This window comes from Calidris pugnax, unplaced genomic scaffold (genome assembly GCF_001431845.1).
Source record: "Calidris pugnax isolate Ruff unplaced genomic scaffold, ASM143184v1 scaffold27, whole genome shotgun sequence".
In the NCBI taxonomy this organism is placed as follows: Eukaryota; Metazoa; Chordata; class Aves; order Charadriiformes; family Scolopacidae; genus Calidris; species Calidris pugnax.
In genome coordinates this window covers 9,335,684-9,344,255 of record NW_015090893.1, presented here as the reverse complement: position 1 = coordinate 9,344,255, position 8,572 = coordinate 9,335,684, and positions in this window count along the sequence as shown.

Sequence of the window (8,572 nt, the reverse complement as noted above, 5' to 3'; positions counted from 1 at the left end):
CCCATTGCAGTGCTAGGCACAGGGAGAGGCTCAGCACCATGCCCTGAGGGGAGGGGGACGGGGTCCCACTGCACCTATCGGGTCCCCCACGGCCGAGGTGACACTGCCCTATACCAGACCATGCCACACAAGGAGAGGACAGGCTCTCCTGGGCCTTGGGGGGGCTCTACTGAAGCCCCAGCCCCACAGCACAGAGCCTGCCCTCCCCACCTGCCTCCACTGCCCAGCCAAGAAATGAGCCTTTTCCTCTTCACTTTATTAAAGCCATGAGCTGATTCGGTTAAAACAGGGCACCAACCCCCATCCCCAGAAGGCAAATGGGATGAATGTTTAAGGCATGAAGTTTTCTCACCCCCAGCACCTCATCAACCACTCCAGCCCCCTGTGCCCAGGGCACTGCCTCCTGCCAGCTCCCTCCCTCCAGCAGCAGCTGCCTGCACCCAGGGGCAGGTCAACGCACCCATGGTGAGAGCTTGATGCATCTGCCAGTCCTGCACTACTGCATCTTGGCCCAGGAACTGGGAGCCCAGTGGGGTCAGGTACATGGAAAACCAGCCCAGACACGGCAGGCTCAGAGTTGCCTCCAGTGCAAGCAGTTTGGGGGAATCTTTGGCCAGTCACAAGGCTCGCGGGCATCCCCTTTTCCTCCTTGGCATCTGCAGTGACTGAGTTTGCTCCATCACTCAGCTTTTTGAGAGGCAGGGGGGGGTGTGCCCACCCGTGTCCCTGAGCCTCTCCTGCACTCAGGCACGGGACACAAGTTTTATCCTCACCCCTGGCTCGAAACCCGCAGGCAGGCGGGCGCTCCTTCACCACAAATGAGTCTGAAACGGTTCAGAGAAGCACTAATTCCCTCCCTCCTTAATGCATGGAAGCTTCTTACACTAAATCTATACAGACACAATTAGCATTATTCATATTCCATATGCTCCGCTCCCTTGTGATGAATATTAATCTGTTCCCCGCTCCCAGGCATTAGAGATAACGGCGCTGCACCGTGCCGCGCTGTGGTGGCAGAGACGGTCTGAGGGAGCAATGCTGCAGGTGGAGGCAGCTCCACTCCCGCATCAGGAAGCGGAGAGTTTATATCTTTTTTTTCTTTTTTTTTTTTTGGGGGGGGAGGCTGTTTTACAGCTGCAGCGCTGGGCTGAAACAGGGTGTCCTTTCCACTCCCACCCCTGGCTGAACTGGTCCCCCCAGGGCACTGCAGTGGGCTCAGGCAGCACGAAGTCCTGGCCGTCCTTGCAGGGTTTGGAGGTGGGGTAGGACTCGGGCAGCTGACATTTTCCAGCCTTTCTGAGGCCAAGAAGTGGTCACGGGTGTTGCAGGAGCTCCACTGCTGCCCTTGGCATTCCCCAGGGCATAAGAGGCTCTGCTGGCATCAGGGCATCCTCACTGCAGCACCCGGCCGTGTCCCCAAGGCCAACACAGCCAGGCAGCTGTGGCACCTGGGTCCCCCCCCCAGCCCTGTTCTCACCTCTTTGCACAGCAGCCCCCCCGGCAAAGGGGGGCACGGGGCAGCAGCACCCACTGATGCTGCAAAAGGAGCTCAGGAAGGGGACAGAGGAAAGGATGCAGCGAATGCAGCTCATCCACACGGCTGTCACTGTCCTGTAGGGACACAGGGAATGGGGGGGGGAAGGAATTTCCGACTCAAGGAGCTTTTGCAAACCATCCCACACGCAGGCAGGTCTGCGCAAACCATCCCCAGCCCTGCATCTGTCCGTCCATCCATCTCTGCCCTCCACACGTGGCTCCAGGCCAGGCCGGGGGTGCTGTGGGCGGGGGGCCTGGGGGCTGCGGATTGAAATGCCATACGCCTGGTGGGGGTGGAAAGGATACAGGCCAAGAGGCACCGCGTCGCTATACATCCATTTGCATGCTTAATCCGCTGCTGGGGAGTATAGCGTCAGGTCCCCCATCTGCTCCGCATCTCGCATCATTAGCTGGCTGGTTTCCGAGGCGGCTCTGAGCAGAGGTGGGAGTTGAGCAGAGAGGGGAGAAGGGAGGCTGGTCCCAGCCCCGCGCTCCATCGTGTGTTGGCAGCCTGGGGAGCTCGGGAGGGATCCTTGTTGGAGCTTGTGGGCAGCACACGGGGGGCAGGGGAGGGATGGAGGTGGAGGAGGTGGGTCCCTCTGGCTCCCTGGGGTGATGCCGTGCTCCCAGCTCCCTGCGAGTCCGGGGTCTGGCAGTGGCAGGTCCCCTGTGGGCAGCACGAGGGGGACGAGGCATCTCCTCACCTCTTGCAGCTCCAGCTCTGCCCACGGGGTGCCTGGGGCAGCGATAGTCCCCACAGATTGTCCCTCTCCACCAGCAAACCAGGAAGCACCCACAGCCACCAGCCCACGCACGAAGGAGAGCTCAGCTCCGCTGCATGGACCCAGCCCCATCGACCATCCCCACTGCCACTAACCCAGGGCAACAGAGCACAGCCCCTTTAAATCCCTGCACTCGCAGGCCGGGCTGGGACACCGTAAAGGGAAAAATAAGGCAAAGAAATTATTTTCTTCTCTCCGGCAAGCCTGGAGAGCTGCCCGTTCCTCAGCAGCGCGCTGCCAGCCCTCCCACGCACCGCACGGCGGAGGACTGCAGAGGCCAGCGTGGGCTGGGGGATGCCGGGGGGGCCGGGGCGCAGCGGACCCCCCCCTCCCCATGCTGGACAGCCCTGCTCGCTGGGATGCCACGGGGGCAGCAGGACCCCCATGGCCCCCCTCACCCCAGGGTCCGTGGCACAGCCCTCTGCTCCATTACATGCCCCGTCTGCCCCATTCTATGGGGCTATTCCCATCTCCGAGCTCTAAAAGGGCTCAAACTCACCCAAAATATCTGCTGAACTCCCCAGGTCGGGGCCACAAGGAGCTACCCCAGCCAGCTGTGCTGAGTAAATTGGGGCTTCTCAGCAAGCAACAATGAAGAGGGGGTCAGAGGGATGGAGGGACTGGGCAAACAGGGGGGGGAAAGCCCTGAGCCCCTCCAAGGTCATTCTCCCCCTCCGCTTTCACGCCTGGCTGGGTTCCTTCATTACTTACCCAAGCTGTAAATTGTCTAATTTGAGCACACCATTTATCCCTGATGTGCACTTGAGCAGCCAGATTTTGTTTTCAGGTGTGTAATTAATTTTTTTAACGTGATTTCTCTCCTAGGAAACTGCAAACAAACAGTTCTGGCTTTCAGGGCTGGGCGGCTCGGGTGAGCCTCAGGGCAAGGAACGGGCGGGTGAGGAGCTGAGGCTGGATCCTGGAGGATGTGAGGAGCTGGGGCTTTGTGGCAGCTCCCCATCCTCCTGCTTTCCAGCTGGAGCCACATCTTCGGTGGCTCCCCTGGACCCCACCACACTCCCCTCGGGCATCAGCAAGGGCTTAGGAGGGGAAGTGACAACCGCTCCCTGTTCCCAACTCAATCTGCTGGGAATCACCATTTTCATTAAGACCTAACACGTCCTTGGCTGCTAGGAATGTGATTTGCTCCTCAAATAAGATTACAGCAGCTCCTGAGGAGCCCATATCAGCATCTGCTTCACCGTGATGATGCTCCCATCCCTGGTTGGAGGCGCTTCCACCGTCAGATGCTCCTGGGCATCTCCTCTGCAGGAAGAGGCTGGACTTGGGATACCTGCGGATGGATCCCCCTGACTTCTATCCCCTTGCCTGGGGTGTTTGCTGTTCAAGGATGTTGCTGGGCTATTTTTGCGTTGCCCTTCACCTCTCGAAGGTGGGTGGAGGGTGGATGGATGAGAAGCAGTGACCAGGGGTGGGTAACTCCTGCCCTCGCTGCACATCCCTGTGCCCAGCCAGGAACGGGTGGGAGGCATGGGAGGACCCAAGCAAACCTTCTCCAAAGAGCAGCAGGAAGAATCACCTGCTGTGAATGTGCAAGCACATCTCATCACCTCTCCCGCAGCTGGGGAAGTTGTTATACGATTTTTACCGGTGGTTTTTCCAGATGAAAGGAGGCAAAAATCACCTCCATTAGCCGGGCAGAGGCGGGAGGGAGGATCTACGAAAAGAGAGCGTTCGGAGATGACTCTGTGCAGGTCCCAACCCAGTGTCCCACGAGCCCCCTGGGCATGGGGTGGCAGTTTGAGGGGGCACAAGATGCTGCTGTTCTACCCCCATGAAGGGACTTGGGCTGGGGCCGACGCTGCGGGAGTTTGGGGGCGGCTGGTGCGGAGCAGCCGTACGGCTGCTCCGCACCAGCCGCCCCCAAACTCCCGCAGCGTCGGCCCCAGCCCAAGTCCCTTCATGGGGGTAGAACAGCAGCATCTTGTGCCCCCTCAAACTGCCACCCCATGCCCAGGGGGTGCTCCGCACCAGCCGCCCCCAAACTCCCGCAGCGTCGGCCCTGAGGATGCTCCACATGTGCAGGCTCAGCCAGCAGCAATGCCGGGGGGGCTACAACTGGTGACACCCCTGGGACATGTCCCCTGCACTTCTCTGCTTGCTCTCCCACCAGATCAGCAGGTCCCACCAGCAGCAGTTGCCTGCAAAATAAAACCACTGCTGCAGACCCCCCTTCTTCCCCTCCTCAAAATGGTCCTCCAGGAGAGGGTCTGGCAACGCTGCTCCCCCCCCACCCCCCGAGCAGCAGATGCCACTGTGACCACATTGACACAGGCAATGACCTCTCAAGGAGGATGCCATCACCCAGACCCCCAAGACCGTGAGCCAGACTCCTTGGGCTTTTTTTTTTTTTTTCCTGCGTGTTTAATTCTTTGTTGTGACTTTCGGGAAGGGACAGTTCGGTCCCCAAGGGGCCATGGGAGGGGGCTGAGCGCTCTGCTCCCGCATCCCGCTGCCCTTTGTGCTTTGAAACTGCCTTCCAAGGAGCTGCTTAGCATTCGGAGCAGGCATCCACGCCGTTTCAGGGCAAAAACTCCCGTTTGCCTTCAAAAACACATCGATCTTCTGCAGTCTGCCATGAAGGGCAGCGCCCGCCCTCTAAAACGGGACAGCGGGCACACGAGGGCCTGGCTTGGCTTTCCCAAGTGCAGACGGGATGAAGGGACCCTGCTCCGTGCTCTACCCTGCAGCAGCACCCCACTGTTGCACCAGAGCCCCTCGCCCATCACCACCTGGCTCTGCAAGCCCACGGGTTCAAAGGGAAAGGCATCAAAGCCCTGATTTCTTTGATTTCCCTTTGCTCTTTTTTTCCCACCCTCCTCCCCCAGAGGATTTCAGCTCCCAGGTGCTCCCTGTACAGGAGCAGAAATGAAAATACCTGGGAATTGCTGCTTTCCCTGGGAAATTCCTGGCAGGGGTCCTAGCAACCAAGGTGATGTCAGCTGCGTTTGGCCGCTGGTGGGACCAGGGGCAGGTTCCATCCTGGCTGCCCCTCCGCATCCCTCCATCACCTTGTGAGTGGGAACTGGCCCTTTTTCTAGCAAGACTTGGTGCCACGTGAGTGTTAAAAGCTCATCTGCCTAATGGGCACGGCTGATTTATCTGCCTTCCCTCTCCTGATAAGGGCCTGGCTGTGGGCTCTCCAGGCGGAGGAGTTAATACTTAAATAGCTTCTTTTCTTATTCTTCACGTGGGGATTATTATTATGCCTGGCTTAAGTCCCCCTCCTCTGCTGCCAGCACAGGAAAAATCCCACTGGTGGCACCATCAGCAGCACTGCCACCAGGCAGGATGGGACCGTGTCTGTGGGCTTCCCTCTCCCACCCGTGCACAGTGGGTACATCCTCCCGGGCACCCGCGGTGGCACAGGTGGGGCCGTGGAGCTGAGTCTCTCCTCCTGCATCACATGCACCAGTGCAGCCACCACCAGCCACCAGGAAGGGAGAAACCTGTCACCACAGGGAGCACGTTTTCTGCTCGCCATCAGCCCACGGACCTTTGCTCCAAAGTGTTTGCTTACGAGTAATGGCAGTCACCCCAGCCAGGGACCCGTGTCAGCTGTCCCCATGGTCTCAGCAGAGCCATCGGTCCCCCATGCCCCGTTGCAAAGCTCCAGGCTGCGGCACGCACCACGGCTCTCCGAGCTCATAACCCTGCAAATGCAAGGGAGAAGCAGGACCCGCTCCAGCCCACCCATGGCTGGCTCCTCACGGCGGCTCCGGGGAAATGACAGGATCGGTGGCTCCCATTAGCAGGGCAAGCGCCGGGGAGAAAAACAACTATTGATCACCCCTGCGAGTTCAGCGGCGAGGCACGCACAGCCCACAGCTGTGATCGATAGCGCCAGGGAGACATGTGCTCTTGCTCTCACTTGTGTGTTTTGTCTCCATCCGGGGCTCTGGGAGGAAGCCTGTCCCACACCATCATCCAGCACGGCTCCTGCGAGGGTACAGCCTCTGCTGGGCTCTCCGAGCGATATCTCCATCCGCAGGAGGCAGGAGAGCAGGGATGCTCCTTCGTGCATGGCAGGGATGAGCAGGCAAAGCAGCCATTCCATGGCTGGAGCCTCTCCATCCCCTCAGCTCCCATGCTGGTGGCACAGGGACAGCCCTGGGGTCTCTCTGCCGAGGGATGTGGTGTCAGTTAGGGCTTCCTTAGTGTCAGGCTGCCCTCACATGCTTAGCCCCTGCCCCGTGGGTTCCTTTTTCAGCCAGGCATGCCCCATGCACACAGGCTACCATCAGATCCACACTCCTGACCCACTCCCCATCCCCAGGGCTGGCTGACCTGGTGCCCCACGGGACACCCAGCCTTGGCGTGACAGGAGGAACGGGATGAAAATCAGAGATTTCCATCCCTCCAGACGCGGCTGGTGGCAAGGAAAGCAGAACTACACTTCCCAGAGTGCTCCTGGCCCTGCCTGCCGCCCGGGGGAAGGCTGAGGGACCCAGCCACCAGCTCCTCCCTGCTCCTAAATTATTCTCCTTATTATTTATTTGTGGTTTTTCTGCACTTAACTGTCTGCCTCGTCCACTTAATTGGGGGATTATTACCACTACCTGCCCATCCGCCAGAGCCCAACTCATTAGTGGGGCTTATTTATTAGCAGCGAGGCAATAGAAATGCACCCTGCAGCTCCTTCTCCTCCGGCGCAGGCAGCTGGAGGCAATGGAGGAGGAAAAAGAGCAGGGGCCAGGATGGGGCCAGTGACAACGGGCACGGTATAGCCAGGGCTGGGTCAGAACCAGCCTCCACCGGGCACGGAGGCATCACAGCAGCATCCTCCCATAGCTGGCATCAGCCTGGGACACCGCTGCTCCTGGCAAAGCACAGGAGGAGCAGCAAGAGCCTGGCTGCTCCTTAAAAGTGCTTCCCGAGCTCGGGAAAGGTCAGTCACACAGCGCTGTCCTTCTGCTCACAGCCAGGGACCCCATCTCCTCGGCACGGCGATGGCTGCGTGACAGCCGCGCGGCAGGGCGATGCCAAGAGCTCGCGGGAGCCCACCACGGGGAGGCAAAAGGGCCAGTGCCCCCCAAGCTCAGGAGGAGCCAGCAGCACCCCACGGCCCCTCTCCAAACCGCTGCTCCCATTTCCAGGCTGGAGAATCCAGGAAGAATGTGGGGCAGCGGGAGGCAGCCTGCATATCGAGCGCTTTGATAAATAAAACATGGCGAGAAGGCAATCAGAGCTGCCCACTTGGCTGCAGGCGGCTCTGTCTGCGGCGGCTGCATGGGGGGAATTCACAAGCTGTGCCACCCCGGCCGTCAGGCCGCCAGCCCCGGCGCTGCTCCTCCTTTTGCATCCAAGTTTTGCTGCCTCAGCACCGAGGGGGATTGATTTATTCATCAGCCTCTCCATCCCGCAGCAGCCCTGCAAGGAGGAGCGGTGCAGTGAGCTGCTGTGTGATGTGCCGAGCGGCACGGCAGCGAGCGAGGTGGGCTGACCCTGGAGGTGGCTCCCAGCTGACCCACAGCCCACCTGCCATGATGCCTGGTGGAGGAGGGACTCCCCAGGTTGGGAAACAGGAGCAGCAAACTCCACCGGGGCCACGCTGCTGTGCCCTCCGCAGGCACTGAGGCACGGCCATCCTGCACCCCCCTTTCAGGACAGAGAGGCAGGATCCCTTTTTTGGGGAAATCGGATGCCAAGGGATGAACTTGTCACAAAGACGAGTTGCAAAGCGAGGAGCTGACCCCAGAAAGCACCACCCCCCCCAAAGCAGCTCTGGGGCTCGGCAGGAGCTGCTCGATGTACCCACAAACCCAAAGCAAAACCCATGGAAAGGAGTGCTGTGCCAGGGAAGCGGGGGCAGCAGCCTGCGGAGAGGGGCTGGGCAGGGGGAGGACAAGTCCCAGCCCTCCAGGGCAGTGAGGACCTCAGGAGTCCTCTGGGCCATGCCTCCTTCTCCATGCTCCATCCTCATGACACCCCACAACAGACCCTGGGCCATGGGTGCAATGGGGGTCTCTGATTTGGGGAGCACTGCTGACACCCTAAACACGCAGAAATGCCCTGTCTAGGGACCCCTCATTGTGGGGGGGGGGGTGCTGGCAGTGCCATGGGAGGGGAATCACTGAGTCGGGGGGAGAGAAGTGCTGTCCCTCGGGGGAGAGGATGGATATTGAATGGAATCACTGGATGGGGAGGGACTGGCAGGTGGGGGTCAGGAAGGATGGACAGGTACTGGGGGGAATTGCTGTATAGTGGGGAAACGGGGGTGGCCAAGAAATGGG